We start from the raw sequence: 17,567 nt of genomic DNA, 5'->3' as shown, positions 1-17,567 counted from the left end.
CGTGCTTCTTTTCTTTTTGTCTAGCCATATTTGCTGTCTTTATGTTGTAATGACCTTTCCCCAACATATTTTTCTGTTCCTCTTTAGTGCCAAGTTTCTAAAAATAAAGTGGCTAGTGAATCTTTGGATGTAGGGATAATATTTTGATTTCACTGGTATATACAATCAGGAAACATATTTCTGTTTATACTCTTAAAATCAGTTGAGAGTTGTAGATGAAGCCACGTTCTGTCAGCACATTTTTTTTTTCAAACCTGGAAAATGTAACAAAATCCAAAGCAGCTGTAGGAAGTAGAATGTACACTCCATTTGTACTCAGCAGGAGGAGAGCTAACAGGAGGTAACGGGATAGTTTCCACATGAAAAAGTTACAAAGAATTTAACCTGTAATGAAAACTCTGATAATCCCCAGGAATGAAAGATGCTTGGATGATGGGTTTGGGGTTTTTCTTGAGTTCAAAGGATCTGGTTTTCCCTATAAATGCCACGCAGGAATCAGAGACGTCCATGTGGTCATTGTTATGTCTGATAGCCAACAAAAGTTCAGCCCTCATCTTTAAGCCATTAAACAGTGACTGTGTGTGCATTTTGAGACCATGGATTAGGCCGCTCAGGCCTTTCTCTGAAGAACGTAGAAAGCAGAATCTCATTACCTTGTCACTGTCTGCTCCGAGGTAAGCATGCTCACGTGTGGTGATCAGCTTAAAGTTGGTTTCTGTTTAGATTCGATGTGTGAAGATCCTGCAGGCGAGAATTCTTCCAACTCTGAGATGCACACAAGGAAACTCTGGACCCTGTGAAATGCAGACTCGAATTCAGTAGGTCTGGGTGGGATGGGACCTGAGATGCTACATTTCTATCAAGCCCTCAAGAGGTCAGATGGTGCTAGTCGACGGACCGCTGGTGAGACAGCGGGAGTGCAGAGGGTTTCTTCCTCAGCCGTCTCATCCTGTCTGTGGTCGAAGGCCCCCCATGAGCTCTCCTCCTAGGATTTGGGTCCTTGAGTAATTCCCTTCCCCTGAGGCTGGGCTGGACCTACTGACTCATATCTAACAACTGAATATGGCAAAAAATTGGTGGCACATCTTTTCTGAGGCCAGGTAACAAAACGAATGCAGCCTCGGTCTAGCTGTCTCTCTCCCTCTCATCCTCTTTCTGGTGGAAACCTCACGACTCTGGGAGAAGCTAGCAGCCAGGCGGACAGCCGCCCACGTGGCAAGGAATGGACATCTCTGGCCGAGAGCTGGAGAGGACCTGAGCATCCCAACAGCCACGGAAGCGAGTCTGAAAGTAGATCATCCCCAAGTCAAGCCAGAAGAAGACCGCAGCCCCTGCCGACACCACTTTCATGAGAAACTCTGAGCCAGACGCACCAAACAAGGCCACGCCCGGATTTCTGATAGACAGAAATGTGAAAGAATAAATATTCGTTGTTTGAAGCAGCTAAATATTGGGATAATTTGTGACACAACAGATAGATAATTAACACAGTGTCTTTCATAAAATATAAGTTTGTAAAAGTTGTCTAAAAAATCTAACCCTGGTGAAAATCTTATTGGCTATTTACTATGGTCCGAACATTGTGGATGCTCAAAACTCACTCTCCTATTGTCACCCTATTATCGGGGGGGTAGTCAGGTACCACTGGGGCTGGACTCATCCTTCCTGGTCACTTTGCAATTGGGATTGGGATTTTATGATCTTTTTAGTTTGGGGTTCAAGCCAATCTGGGTAGCACTGACTCAGAGGGCAGTTAGTTCCCTATTATAACGTGAAATTCTGGTCTTTTGAGGATGGCTTAAAGGTGGAATCCACTGAGTCTGGCTTCTTGAGATCCGGCCCTCTAGTCTAACAGCTTCAGTTTCTGCTTATATTCTAGAACTTTCTAAAGCAGGAGCAAAGCAATTCTCCTTTAACAAAGACAATGCATATTTACAAAAGAGGCAGGGCAGAAGAGTTAAAAATGAAACTGAGGTGGCTGGTCATTGCCTCCTAGGTTTGTTTTTCATTTCTGCTCTTGGACACACAGGTTCCCACCTATTTGTCTTCACCTGCCCTTGAGCTGACCTGGTTCCTAGTGAGGACGAAGCGTCTGTGAATTGAAATCCTCTTGATCCTGATTTCAACCTGTGGCATCTGCACTCACTTTTTTCCACATTCACCTTATTCTAATGCACTTACATCTTTTAAAGGAGGAAAGATCAAGGAAGAAAAAAAAAGAAGAGGTATTTGGAAACTTAAGGCAAAAGTGTGTTAGGTTTTGATGGCCTGATAGGACATAACATATGTGTATTTGAATTTCAAAATATATTCACATCCCTCTCTGTCTGCTCACCTGCCACTAGTTCCCGTAACTATCACCTCCTCCAGCCTCTGCTGCAGTCACTGGCCTCCGGTCCCTTCATTTCCTGGAGTGCAGCGCCACTCTCTGCACCCCAGACGTGGACAGTGCCACGCCACCCACAGGACTAAGCCCACCACGCACAGCTCTCTAGAGCCCAGCGCCAGCCTAGCCTGCCCTTCCAGCATTATCCTCCATTCCTCACTTCCTTGAAACATTCGATTCTGCAAATGCATTGCTCATGCCATTCACCCTTCACGGATTCCACCTCTCCTCTCTTCCCACATAAAAAATATACCCCCATCGAATCTAAAAAAGCCTACAAATGAACCTACCTACAAAACCAAAACAGAGTTACACATGTAGAAAATAAACTTACGGTTACTGGGGGGTAAGGGGGGGAGGGATAAATTGGGAGATTGAGATTGACATATACACACTACTATATATAAAACAGATAACTAATAGGGACCTACAGTACAGCACAGAGAACTCTACTCAATACTCTGTAATGGCCTATATGGGAAAAGAATCTAAAAAAGAGTGGATATATGTATTTGTAAATATAACAGATTCACTTTGCTGTACACCTGAAACTAACACAACATTGTAAATCAATTATACCCCAATGAAAATTTTTAAAAAATAACCCCCAAGCTGTCTAGATCTAGATCAGACACTGCCCCTCCCAGGTCATTCTGGTTCACGATGAAATCTCCCTTCTCTGAAGACGGTGTTTTTGGTTTGTATGGCACCTGCTTATAACCCTCCTTTGTCCCTTTCCTCTGCTCTTGCAGCCAACTGTCACTTCCCTCTTGCCTTATTTTGTACTTCAAGTATTCATGTATTATTAGCATGTATTACTATTCAAATATTCATATATTCCTACCTCAAAGAAATTATTACTAGATGAAAGGGACCCTGTATTTATATTATTCACTTATTTCTTAAGCATTTAATTTCTCACACTTTAGATATTCATTTAATTGGTGCTAAGTAAATATTTGTGAGTCTAATAATTTGAAATGATACATGCACCCCTGTGTTCATAGCAGCACTATTTACAACAGCCAAGACATGGAAACAACCTCAATGTCCATGGACAGGTGAATGGATAAAGAAGATGTGGTATATATATACAATGGAATACTACTCAGCCATAAAAAAAGAATGAAATCATGCCATTTGCAGCAACATGGATGCAACCAGAGATTATCATACTAAGTGAAGTACGTCAGAGAAAGACAAATATCATATGATATCACTTATATGTGGAATCTAAAATATGACACAAATGAACTTATCCATGAAACAGAAACAGACTCACAGACATGGAGAACAGACTTGCGGTTGCCAAGGGGGAGGGGAGGTGGGGGAGGGAACGGAGTGGGAGTTTGGGATTAGCAGATGCAAACTAGTATATACAGGATGGAAAAACAACAAAGTTCTACTGTAGAGCACAGGGAACCATATTCAATATCCTGAGATAAACCATAATGGAAAAGAATATGAAAAAGAATGTATGTATGCATAACCGAATTAGTTTGCTGTACAGCACAAACTAACACTATATTGTAAATTAATTATCAATAAAATAAATTTTAAGAAAATATTTGTGAGTCTAACCCGTAGGACATACGTTTCCCAGCGTCCTGAGCCTCGTGACACACTTCTGGGAGCGTGAGAAACAAAATTATGAAATTAATGGCTAAACAAGACTGAGAAGTGACTGAATTATGTGTATTTACAAAAAGCTAACCCCACTCAACGTGCCTGTTTCTAGCTGCGTGCTTGATTAGCTCATCTCAGCGGACTCTGCATTTGCTCGTGTCTGGGCATATACTTCCGCCTCATAGATGTCAACCTGCCTCACACACAGACGTACACAGCAAAGCTGATGGCGAGCCAAACACCCCACGCTCTGGACATGTTGCGTGAGAACTTCGACTCGCAAGTTGGTAAAACTAGAATTGATCGTCAGGGCATAGTTTCCCATCCTCTGATTTTGCTGAGGATTACAGTCATTGTAAGACTTGCAAATATGAACACAGATGTGCAAAGCAGGGCAGAACCCTTGATTCGAAGCCCAGAGCTCACTCTCTCTTTGCTACTCCACGTTCCTCCCAACTCCAAGAAACACCGCTTGCATTTTTATTAAGCTTGTATGTGGTCAGAATACACTGGGGGCAGCTGAGAACCTGATGTTAAAGGTAAGTTCTGGGAGGACCTGTTCGTTGGCATCAAAGGTAAAGTAAGTCTTTGGAAAGCAGAAGCAAAAGCCTTGAAGGTCAACCAGGACGAAAGGACACCCACCATGGAAGTGAATTACTAATTGTCTCCTTTACCTTAATCTCCAGATTCCTATTCACAACACATGACTTCTTACACAGACACAGACACACACACACACACACACACAGACATGCACAAACACACACACACAAGCTTGGATTTTGGAAAGGTGTGGCCTTGATTAGAAATCAATTTTATTTGGTAAAGGAAAATCTGTCATCCTAAACTTTGATCTTCTCAGTACCAAAGAAAGAAGATGTGATCATTTGACAGTGAAGATTCTGTCCAACTCACTGACACACACACACAACTGATTCAGGACATGCTGTATGAGACAGCCAGTCCAGAGAAGAAAAAAGCCAGATATTCCAGGAAAAGCCGATGGACAGGCAGTCAGGAGACATGATGGAGGTCACAGAAATCTGAAAGCCTCTGGCCCCCATGGAGAAGAAAGTCCTGTGTTCTTGCTTGCTAATTTCAGGGGGAAAGAAGTCAGGCACGATACCTGTACTGTGGAGAGTGTGCTTTAAAATCCATGTCGCAGAGGAATTGCTGGGATCAGTCTGTCCCTAGCTGCATGCTTAATGTTTGATGTGAAGCTAATTTAATACTTTTGGTAAATTATGTGATTTAACCTATCTGTATGACAGACTCACCCACAATTTAAGGGGTTCAAGGAGGGTTAGAACACACACACACACACACACACACACACACATATCTCCAAACTGGTACCACATCATCTAAATAATTCACGAGTAAAATGTGCATAAAAGTTCATCAGTCCAAGTGTGGCAAGAACATCAGTACTGCCCTTACACGCTATCACCTCGATTATGCTCAAATGTAGCTGATTTCAGGGTGTGTCCCTGTTGATTGTTGAAACTGTACTAGTTAATATTCTTCTTTTTCTCTTTTGCTAAGCGTTGGGGGAGGGGAGAAAGAAGAAAGTCTTCCTCCTCTACCCGAAGCTCTCAGAAGATAAAACTGTGGGATTTTCCTTAGCCACCTGGGACCCTTGGGCCTGCCTTCAGAGGCAGCAAGTTCTACCACCGTCTGCCACCAACAAGCAGGCAGGCACAAGTCACAGTGAAAAGGAACCTGCGGGTGTAGGTGCCTGTGAGTGTGGGTGTGTGAATGTGAATGCACATGGGTGTACACAGGAGTGTGCCCATGTGTGTGAGAATGAGTGTGTGTGCTCATTAAAAAAAAATCTTTCTAAGAAGGAAATGGAAAATCACTGGCCTAGATGGAGCCTAAAAATAAAAACTGAGCTGGAAGGATATTTTCTACAAACAGAAACATCTCACTATATGTTACTTTGTTCCAAGAGTTGATGCCGCAACGGTGGCCTCAGTTGCTTTGAAGATTATTGTTTGTCCCCAGCGCTCCGGGAGTTTGAACTGTGGTAAAAAGAGATCTCAATCCTGTCTGTCTTGACCCCTGAGTCCTTGGGCATCTGATGAGAACAGTAAACTATCTCATGTACCTTCACAACGGAAAATACACCCAAAACGTGCCCATCTGAGGGTTCCCATCTCCACTGCTCCTCTGAGGTAAGAACCATTATGCTTATCTTATAACAATGGCAACAAAGGTACCAAGAGACTTGCCTAGCAAAACACAACTATTTTAGTTGCAAGACATAATATTTAAGAGAAAAGGCTCTGGGTTCAAATCTTGTCTTCATGACTTACTAGCTATGTGATCTAGGGCAAGATGGTTAACTTGTGCATGCCTCAGTTTCCTCTTTTCAAAACAGGAATTGGCAGTAAGAGTACCTACTCTACAACGATATTATGAGTACAAAATGAGTTACTATATGTAAAATGATTGGAACAGAGCCTGGTACAGAGTATCTCCCCAGTAAATGTTTATTATTATTGTTGTTGTTGTTACTGCTGCTGTTGTTATTAGAGTTAAATATCACTAATTTAGGATTAGCACTAGACTTTTTATTCCTACTCCTGTATCTTTCCCATTGGCAAACACGATATACATTGGCTCAATTAACACTAAAACCTGCAAATGTAGTTGTTTTCAGAAAACTTAGGTCTTGCCATGGCTTGCTGAGTGTTGGAGATGCGAAAAGTGAACAAGGTAGGCATGGACCCTGCCCTCTTTGAGCTATAGCTCCAATAGCCTATTAGAAGTTTATTTATTGATTCTCTTCGGAGAGCAATGGGTACTTTGGGATTTTTATAACATCTTTATTCAATGTTAACATCAAGGAAGTGGTTTAGGGATATTCAGGTATAGTCAACGTCCTCTTTGTAAATCTCTGAAGTACTTACAGAAAGTGCAAGGTGATAACAAGACTTTTAAGGCAGCAAATATTTCTTGGAATTATCAGTCTTCCAAAGCCCTTTTTTCTACCTTCAAAGAAAGGCACCCAGCCAACCAAAACTTTTCAGTGGGAAAATGTGGTGCCCACAAGACACATACGATGGTTTTTCTGGAGGCTTGCTGCCGATGGCTCTAAAGATAGGGGAAGAAAGAGGGGAGGAAAATAACCCCAAATTCCCTTTGGATCACGATGAAATAATCTAGCAATATGAACCAGAGGGAGGCATCTAAGGGGAACAGGAATAAGCAACTCTTCATTGTTTTGGAACAAGTGCGCCTTCTTTGCTTGCTAACAATCTATCGTGGAGTGCCACGGTGCTGTTTCATATCAAGATTTCAAAAACTGTTACAGCCTGCATAGGTAGTGGAGACTCAACCAGATGTGATGGAGTTTCCATTGTTTTACTTAGTGCATGGAAAATATTACTAATGGATGGTGTCAGGGGAGGCTTAACCGATCCCAATTGGATAAACTCATCTGGGCACTACTCTTTAAGTCAGAGCCTTTAACTAAGTGTTCTTGTTATTTCACAATCCCCTCCCCCACTTTATGAGATATTTGACTATATATAGCTCATTTTAGGCAAAGGAGAAATTCCATGACTGCATGAACAGGTGGGCTGGGGTCTTGGGGGAGGGGTGGGGTATCTTTCCTTGAGACTGAATTTTATTTACAGCCAATTCTTGATTGTCTTTGACATGCAGGACAAAACCGAGAAGAACAAAGAAACTGAAGTCCTCAAAATCCCATTCAGCCTCTCTCCCTGCCCCTATTCTCCAAGGACTCAAAAGTTACAACATTTAGACATCTAATTGAGCAAAATTTTATCTCCTTTTATTATTCCTATCGCTCTCTCCAATGCACGAGCTGAGATACAAAAAAAAAAATGGCCCACTAGAAGAGAGAAAGGGTCTTAGAATCACTCCCACACATATTAAGCTAGAGTTGACATCCATTTTTTGTTTTTAATATATGATTTGTGCTTTAAATGTTCTGGGAGATACTGGCAATTACAAATAGCAGAGAAACACGTGACCTCCACTTCCTTAGTATACCATGGTTACCAAAAACATGAAGTTCTTGCTATAGTCACAGACCTGATCACTTCTTTTCTTTTTACTTTAGAAAGCCTCAGAATGCATTGTGGTTTTCTCCGTGTTCATTCATTAGAGGCGTCCTTCATTCCCTCTCGTGAACTTGACAGTGACTCCAGAAACAAGCTCATTAAGATCCAGAGTTCAGTATCAATTCAGAGGAATATGAAAACATGTAAATGCTTTTCTAAACCTCATGGTGACTTTATCTGAACCTTGTGTCTTTCTTTGAACCTCTTTTCTCAGCAACTCTGGAGTGGAGATCCCCTAAGAATAACCCTCCTTGGAAGAAGGTTTCTGGGACTTAAAATTTAACCTTGAAATTGTAAGTTAGAAAAATGTCAAGACGATAAAATGTGACCATGATTTCAGAAATGAACAATGGTTTAGTGAGCTCCATATATTAAATTTTGTTTTCAATGTGCTGCTCATTAAACAGGATTTTAATGAAGTGGCACTGAATTTTGAAAACTTACAGCTATGATATAAATGCATGATGGTCATTCCTTTTCTTAAAACATCAAAACTCAGACATACCTGCTTCCTGGTTTAAAAATATGATAAGGGTATCATTAATGAAAAACAAAATCCTCATAGGTTTTATAGCCCTGTGTCAAATTAAAATTCAGAAGAGCCTATTACTGTGTACGAAAAGTACCCACGTTTGCTGTGCAGTTGATATATTTTCATTGGCATCTTAGTTGTTTCTGTTTAATAGTGTGGGTCCCTACAAATGATCTCTTGCTGTCAATTGGAGGTTTGCCTCAGTGTTACAGAAACTGATAGAACCGAACAAGGAGAAGAAAACAGAGTGTCCGCCCAAAGAGAACCAGCATCAAGGCCGAAACCATGTAACGTCATCGTGAGCGGTTGGGTCTGAATTCCGCTGCATCCTCCAGTCTTGTTTTGAAATGATCCTGAAAAACCAAGGTCTCAGAGCCGGCATAAACACTTAGTGCCTGGAATGAATTTAAAACTTAAAGGAACAAATGAAAGTTGAATGAAGGAAAGCTTTATTCTAGAAGGACCATGAGCAATTCCCAGTGCATGCTGCCGTCGGAATGCACTGCAGAAATGTAACGGAATTTCTAATTTGCTTTAATTAGAAAAAAGTAAACACTGCCCTCAACATGTCATCATGTTTATATAGGAGCCCAACCAGCTGATTTTCTGCTGGCATGGCCCTGGAACCACTCAATTAAATCTCAGGGCACAATTTCTTTTTATGAATGAAGTACAATTACTATGAAGCCAGATAATTTTTTTTTTCATCTGCTTCATTGGCTGTGACTCTACAAGGACAAGTGACCAAACACAGTACCTTCCAATTTTCAATTAACCAATGATAATTTCCAAGACTAGATCACTTTAGAGTTCCTCTTTTTGAGGTGTCAACATCACTATTTTAAAACTTTCCACTTTGCAAGACTAAAAGAATAAAAATACTTTATTCCTAGCCTGCAATACTAGCAATAGAATAATTAATCTGAAAAAAGAGAGAAAGGGGAGTTTACTTCTTAACAGGCTTCAGGTAATCTTATAAGGTGAAACCCTAGTGAAGGTTCAGCATAAGACTTAGAATTTTGATAGAATTTTTCCAGAGCTGGAAGGAATGTGGAAAGTATCTTCGTGTTAGAGATTATACAACAGATACACATCTTCCATAAATTGCTGAAGATATGGACATTTTAGTGCAGCACTGAGTCAATTATCCTGTACTCTTTTAGATCGGTGAAATTTGAATCACAGTGAAACAAATTAGGAAAATTTTCTTTGAGAAGCTTAGAAGTAAGGAATCGTATGTGATTTTTTTTTTTTTTTCATAAAAAGGGGACGGCAAAGATTCCTAGTACTGTAAAGGAGACTGACATTGTTATTAAATACAGTGGAAAGTTAGTTTTTCTGCTATTAATGTGAAAGGAGGCAACACTAATTCTCCCGAACAGCTGCATACTTTAAGCAAAGTAGCAGAAGACAGATCTGATTCTGGAAAGCAGGGGAATTCTTCTCCAACTCATCAGCTCTGTATTGGTTTCACACACAAGGTAAGCGCAGTTGTATTTTGTACATTCCAGTGAAGGGGAATAAACCCTCACAATTCCCAAGTTTAGCCGTTCAGGTTTGTTAAATACATGTTAACAAGAGCCACACTTGGGCTTCAGAAAGGCTCTCAGCCATCACCTCTGGCATCAAGACCGTGTCTCAAATGTAAGACCCAGGATAGCTGCCTCTTCTGAGTGTCCTTTGCCCAGTTAATATTGAGACTTCAAGTTGCAATCTCCCATATCTCACTTTTTTCATTTTTTAAAACATGAGCAATGGTAACATTTGATCTACGTATAAAATTGTTGCAACTCCAAGGAACACAAATGGGTATGCACTTTCATATTTGTGTAGATCCTTCCAAGTTCCTAATGATCCATCAATGCAGAGATCAGGGCTAAAGGAAGTTGAGTCAACCATCATCAAAAAGAGGAATGAAAAACAAAACAAAACAGAATATCTCTCACAGGAAGGCACATTTGCTCTTCTTGGTGTATTTCACATAATCCTCCAAGTATATCACCTGTATGTGTGTAACTGAGTTGGGTCCACCTTTCATTTAAAAAATGCAAGATGGACTTTAATTAAAAGATTTAGGAGCCAAGTTTACCTAGACTAAGTGAGAAAAATAGACAGTGATGTAGCTTTGGGGGCCAACCTGTATATAAGTTGTGAACTTCCACTCCTATCCAATACTCCCTCTCTCTTTCACACACACACGCACACACACACACACACACACACACACACACACAGAGGCATCTATTTTTTAGCCCACATTATTCAAATTGTATTTTGCCTCCTATATTGAACCTTTAATCGCTTCTCTAAAAACCAGAAATCTTTATAGGTTTTATTGCAGAGTTGAGTTTAATCAAGGCAAAATACACCTTCCACTGGCATCAGATCCTATCATTTTGGGTCATCAAGCACCCTGTCCCTTAATCAGGACCGTCAGATCCCCAAAGGGCAGCTTTTAAAACTTTTTTTCAACCCCCCATCACACCAGGCATCTTCAAACAGCTCACCTGGAATAGGAGGTTCTTAAGGCATTTCTCCTGATGAATCAGCATGAAAATACAGAATTCAACTACATTTCTAACCTCTGAGCCAAACGATCAGGAGAAATTGCTGACCGTGTGAGAATATAATAAGTATTGGATATTTCTGGAGTCACTAATATGCTAGAAAGACTTGGGCCATGGCTAGTGCTCTGTAGTCCACAATGTTCCTTCAGCCCAGCTGAGCACCTCGGATGATGCGGAAAATGTGAAGAAGTGGCTGGCATAAATCTTTTTTTTTTTTAATGTAAATGTTCTACATTTTAATTTTTTTAATTAGTTTTTTTTTTCCTTTGGCCACACCGCTTGGCTTGCAGGATCTTAGTTCCCCGACCAAGGATTAAACCTGGGCCCTTGGCAGTGAAAGCCCCGAGTCCTAACCACTGGACCACCAGGGAGTTCCCTGGCATAAATCTTGCTGCCTTCTGAGTGCCTAACGGCTACCTTCCACTCACGTCCTTTTCTAAAACTATCACCTTCCTTCTAAGGCTCCTCCAACATTCCTCATCTCAATAAATGTCTCCAATGTCCATTCGGTTTTTCAAGCCGGATGCCTGCTAGACCTCAACTTCTCTCTCTCTGCCCTTTCACATTCAGTCACCACCTTTTCATGTTCTTTGCTCAAAATAACTCTGTTTATCGAACTCCCTCTCTCTCTCTCTATGGACTGCCTCATCTGGGTCCAAACCATCATTTTTTCTCCTAACTCAGCTTCACGTACCACTCTCATTCCATTGTAGTCTTCTGTCAACGGGGTAATAACCATACATCCTAGTTTGTCCAGAAGAGCCAAAGTTTACACCTGTAGTCCCAGCATAAAGTTTCCTGATTTGGATAATAAATTATCTGACCACTACACATATAAGTAGAATTTCCTTTCAAAACTACAAATCCAATTATACCACGTCCTGCCTAAAACCCTTTAATGGTTTCCACCAGCCCTTGGAATAGTCTCACTAACTTGACCTGGTTTAAAAAAATCCAGCATAATCTGGGTTCTGCCTTACTTGCTAGCCTTGTCTTGGCTAAGCCTCCCATTTGCCTTACTTTCTAGGGTATTCCCCCTATGACCCATCTCATCTCTTATCAATTTATTGTAACAGTAAACTGGTTAATTGTTTACCCCACAGAGTTTAAAATCTGAATGCAAAGATGATGTCTAATTATTCAAGACATAGTACACTGGACATATTAGTTCCTCAAATATTGTAGTCATAGTAGAAATAAATACTTATTTGCAAACATATACTGACAGTTAAGTGAGAGACAGAAGTGCATGCAATATGATCCTATTTTGTCAAAATGGGGTTACAGAGATAGATACGTAGATAGATAGATAGGTACAAACCAGACGAAATAACAGAATAACCACATGAAATGTAAACAAGTTCCACCTTGACGTGAAAATGGAAGTCATCATTGTTTAATTTTCCCTTTAATTATCATGTACCTTCAGCATTAAGTCACCAGCAGATAGAAATTAAGTGCAGTCATCTTTCCGTTATCTCCATGTAACATCCACTCAGCAGAATAATATCGCAAACATCCTACCAGTCTTCCAGCATTGGAAGGTGTGGCCTCATGCTACGTAACTGTGAGAAAACACAATTCACAAGGAAGATTTGCTGCTTAAATTGTTACACATGCAAATGCATTTTAAGGCCAAATATAAATTTTCTTTTTTCTTCTCTTTTTCATTAAAAGCACAACAGCATTTTTAAAAAAATAGCCCAGTAGCACTTAAAATGCTATTTCAGATTACATGTGCCATGGGCAATTCTCCTCCCACCCATCGTTTACTATCATGGATAATTTTTACATAGTTGTACTTCGAAAACACCAAACCAAAAGGTCGTTGTCTCTGATGAGGTCATACTTACACCATTCTTTTCTCAGAATTGTAAACCTTCACCTTTGCTGCCTGCGAGCTTCCTACTCTGCCAGTAAGTTGATAGGAAAACGGTCTATTCTCAGTAACTCATCATTCATCATGATCCTGAACTAAGAGAGTGCTACACATCGATCTATAGATTTCCGGTTCCAAAAGTAAATATTGCTGGTGAGGTAACAAAAGCAAGGCAAAAGGCTCTCTCTATGTTTTCTTTCCTAAACATCAGCCAGCCCTTTCATGGCACAACAAGGGTGAATCTGGAAAGAACCCCATGCACAGACCATGGCAGCACATTTCTCTAACACCTCTTCTCTGTAAGGAAGCACCGCTCCTACTCAGTTCTCCACCTTCATGCTTAAGCACTGAGAAAGCCCAGAAGAAAGACAATGAACAATGAGTAGGACTATTCTCAAATCAAACACATCATTTTTCCTTTCCCATTTCTCCCATGGGAATTGAGACACTCACAAAAGAATTGAGTAATTGTGAAACCAGTTATAATTTTAGACATCATTCACATCCATAAAATTCACCTTTTAAAGTATACAGTTTAGTGGCTTTTAGTATATTCACTAAATTGTGCAACCATCACCAATATCTAACTCCAGAACATTTTCATTGCTCGCAAAAGAAACACTGTACCCACAAGCAGTAAATTATCATTCCCTGCCGTCCCTAGCGCTTTGCAAACACTAATCTACTTTCTGTCTCAATATTGGATTATTCTGGACATTTTATATTAGTGGAAGCATACAATGTGTAGCTTTTTGTGTCTAGTCTCTTCCACTTTGCATATTATTTTCAAGGACCATTATGCCGTAGCACGTAGCTGTAGCGCTTCGTTTATTCATTCATCCATTGATGGACATTTGGGTTGTTTCCATTTTTTTGGTTATTACGGATAAGGCTGCTATAACCATTCACATACCAGTTTTTGTGTAGACATGTGTTGTCCATCTCTTGGGTATGACACTGCTGGGTCATAGGGTAACTCCATGTTTAAGTTTTTGAGGAACTACCAACGTGTTTTCCACATCAGCTGTATCATTTTACATTCCAACCAGCAATATACATGTGTTCCAATTTCTCCACATACTTATTGATTGTTATTCTCTAGTTTTTTTAAAATTATTGTTATTATAGTCATCCTAGTGGGTTTGAAGTGGTATCTCATTTTCGTTTTGATTTGCATTTCCTTAGTGACTAATAATGTTGAGCATTTTTTTCATATACTTACTATTCATATAGCTTTTTTGTAGAAATGTCTATCCAAATCCGTTGTCCATTTGTCCATTTTTTAATTCAGCTTTTTATTCTTTTACTGTTAAATTGTTAGGATTCATTTTGTATTCTGGATACATACCCCTTATCAGATATATGATTTGCAAGTATTTTTCTCCTGTCCTGTGGGTTGCCTTTGTAAAACTTTTTTTGATGGTATATTTTAAAATATAACAATTTTAATTTAATGAAGTTCAATTTATTTATTTATTTTTGCCTGTTTTTTTGTATCATATCTAAGGAATGATTGCTTGATCCAAAGTCAAAATGATTTATGGTTTTATTTTTTGTAAGAGTTTTACAGTTTTAGTCCTTATAATTAGTCCTTTAACTCACTTTGAGTTAATTTTTGTAGATGGCATGAGGTGGGAATCCAACTTCATGCTTTCTCATGGGGTATTCTATTGCTCTAGCACCATTTTAAAATACTATTCTTCCCCCATTGAATTGCCTTGGCACTCTTGTCAAAAATCAATTGATCATGAATGCAAGATATTATTTATGATTCCTAAGTTCTATTTCACTGATCTATATGTCCATCCAATGTTAGTATTATACTGTCTTGAGTGTAGTTTTTAATAAGTTTTTAAATTGGAAAGTTTGAGTCCTAAAACTCTGTACTTCTTTTTCAAGATTCTTTGGCTATTCTGGGTCCCTCTCTTCCATTTCATGTGGAAATTACAAAACACTGTTGAAAAATTAAATCACACCTAAATAAATGGAAAGACAGACTTAATATTTTTAAGAGGACAATACTCCCCAAATTAATCTACAGATGAAGCACAATCCCTATGAAAGTCTCAGCCACCATTTTTTGTAGAAAGTTAACCCTAAAATTCATGTGTGTGGCAAGACTAAGTTTGCTTAAGAACACATTCATCAAAGCCACTAGATATAAACTGACCTCTTCTGAGATAAAATACATGTCCACAGGTGTTGTTTGTCAAGTGTTGGTTCAACGAATGATTGCAATTAAATTCAGTAAGCACTGGTTGAGTACTTGCTATTTGCCACCAACATCCTAGGTATTGGGATAGAGGGATACATTTAGATTTCCAGTGGCGAAAGGAAACATTAAGTGCACAAAAGGCATAAATGAGTAATCTGCAGATAGTGCTAATTGCTGCAAAAGAGTATAAAAAAGAGAAATGGAGCAGAGAGTTACTGAAGGGGAAAGGGAGAGCTACCCTAGCCGGGAGAGTCCGAGCCAGCCTCCGGGAGGAGAGGACGGATGAGCCAGACTCATGACCATCTCAGGCAAGATTATTCCAGGCAGAAGGAGAAACAACTGCAAAGGCTCAGAACTGAACCTGTTTTATTCCGTCACACTCAACATGGAATTTCTTCCCAGAAATAGAGGAGAGGATATACCCTTAGATTATGTATCTCTTTATTTTGATTTAAAATTTCTGCTGCTGGAAAAGACGGTGTAAGAGAACAGGATATTTTTCTAAGAAATGAAAATAGATAGCTTTGTTTCTAGAAAATTCTCTTGATTGTCCCAGTAAGACGTACTGGGGAAAAAATATATTCAGTTGAGGTTCACTTTGGGGCCATAAAATAAAAGCCGCCATTTACCTATGGGATCAAATTTAATGATTGTCGGCGATTCATTTGGTTTTTCTATTTTATTTCATTTTAAGGTTAATTTAGCTGAGGTAGTTCTTAGTTAATCAGAAATATTTATCCATTTTCATTAATTATATATGTTCTTGCTATAAGGTATTTTTTGCCTTTTTTTCCTCCCAATATTCTAATTAAGGTTTAGCCAACTTTATGAAATTTTAATGAAAAATGTGGGAGCTATTCCTTGAGCTGGAATTCTTCTGCAAGAGTGAAATAGTGCATGCTTATAACTAATTCCAATTATTCAGAATTCTGACCCAAATCAGACCTTTGGGGGTTCAAGCTCATTTACATTTCATAAAACGCAACTTCCTATTTCTAGAGAATAAAAGGCTTTGAAAGTCACAAGGAAATGGCTCAAAAGGCATCCAGGACATCAAATAGCTTTAACAAATCCTGCTTGATGAGTTAAGTGTAAAGGAATCGGAAACATATGGCTCACATTTCCCTTAAAATACACATAGGTTTGACAGTGAAGAAGAAAAAAAGTGGCTGGCCCAGTGTGGTTTGGGTTTTTTAGAACCTAAAACATTTGGAAAATAGTTCAAGATGGTTAATGAACCCCAAAGCGAGCCTGAGAATTGTTCTGGATTTCACAAGCAGTGCCTTCTAGGGAGAAAGAAAGAAGAGAAAGGAAGGAAAGAAAGGGAGGGAGGGAAGAAGGAAGGAAGGAAGGAAGGAAGGAAGGAAGAAAGGAAGAAAGGGCCTAAAGAACGGGCAGGCTTGGACTTCTCTGCGAAACACAGAACGCTTTGCATCCCACTCTCAAGGAAATTCATGTTTCTTGGTCCGAATTCCTGATTCAGTCATTTTAAGTCACAGCTATGGAAAGGTTCCTCCTCCACTTCCTTCCCATGACCACCACCATCATACGTGCCTCACGATTAAAAAAAAGAAAAAACAAAAAAAAAAACGAAAGAAGCAACATTTCTAAAACTCTGTCCTTTAAGGGACTGTTGTAATTTGATCTCATTTAGGAAATGAGGAGGTTGGATACATTGCATTCCCAGGCTTAAATTACTGTGTCATTCTTGTTGATACAATGGACCATTTCACCGCGCATTGTGTCCTAGGACATTACGAGTCCTGCATCCAAGGACCCGCTGGAGAACCAGCAGGAGCCCAGGCTCTGAGCATCAGTCAGAAGAGCTCGGCGCGCTCAACTCAGGCCGCCTCTCGCTGCTGCAGGACGCAACGCTGACCCCCTCCCCGGCCTCCCCAGGCCCACGGGGTGGGGGGGGCTGCCACGCGCTGCCACGAGACGTCCACACGTGACTGCGACGGGGGCTCCGGGCACCCGCTGGGGCACGGGGCTCCTGAAACTCTAGGTGAGCTGCTCTAAGCCTCAGGCAGAGCCAGCGCTCCTCTGCTGCTGACCTGGGAAGAAGTGTGCCCCAGGCCGCGCTTCCAAAGCGCCTCCTTCCAATGTCATTATCTACTTTCCATTTCCACGGCCACAACCATAATTCAGGGATCCTCATTCCTACCCGGCGTGTATGCTGGCAAAGGCAACTTCGGGCATGCAGTCTTTGGACCACCACTCAGCCGCATAAGAAGGAGCTCTGGGCCTGGACCACTTCCTTACCAAGAG

General features: G+C 40.3%; 1 protein-coding gene across 1 annotated transcript in view; it reads right to left on the bottom strand.

Moving 5' to 3' along the window:
- The window catches only part of KCNJ16 (potassium inwardly rectifying channel subfamily J member 16), a 352,993-nt gene that overhangs the window by 213,201 nt on the left and 122,225 nt on the right, over positions 1 to 17,567 (bottom strand). Inside the window, exon 2 of the mRNA XM_036837806.1 lies at positions 654 to 794. The gene's annotated coding sequence lies outside the window, so the exon portion shown is untranslated. The remainder of the gene's footprint in view (positions 1 to 653; positions 795 to 17,567) is intronic.

This window comes from Balaenoptera musculus, chromosome 20 (genome assembly GCF_009873245.2).
Source record: "Balaenoptera musculus isolate JJ_BM4_2016_0621 chromosome 20, mBalMus1.pri.v3, whole genome shotgun sequence".
Lineage (NCBI taxonomy): Eukaryota > Metazoa > Chordata > Mammalia > Artiodactyla > Balaenopteridae > Balaenoptera > Balaenoptera musculus.
The sequence above is the reverse complement of the archived record's forward strand: the minus strand, read 5'-3'. Positions and strand labels throughout refer to the sequence as shown.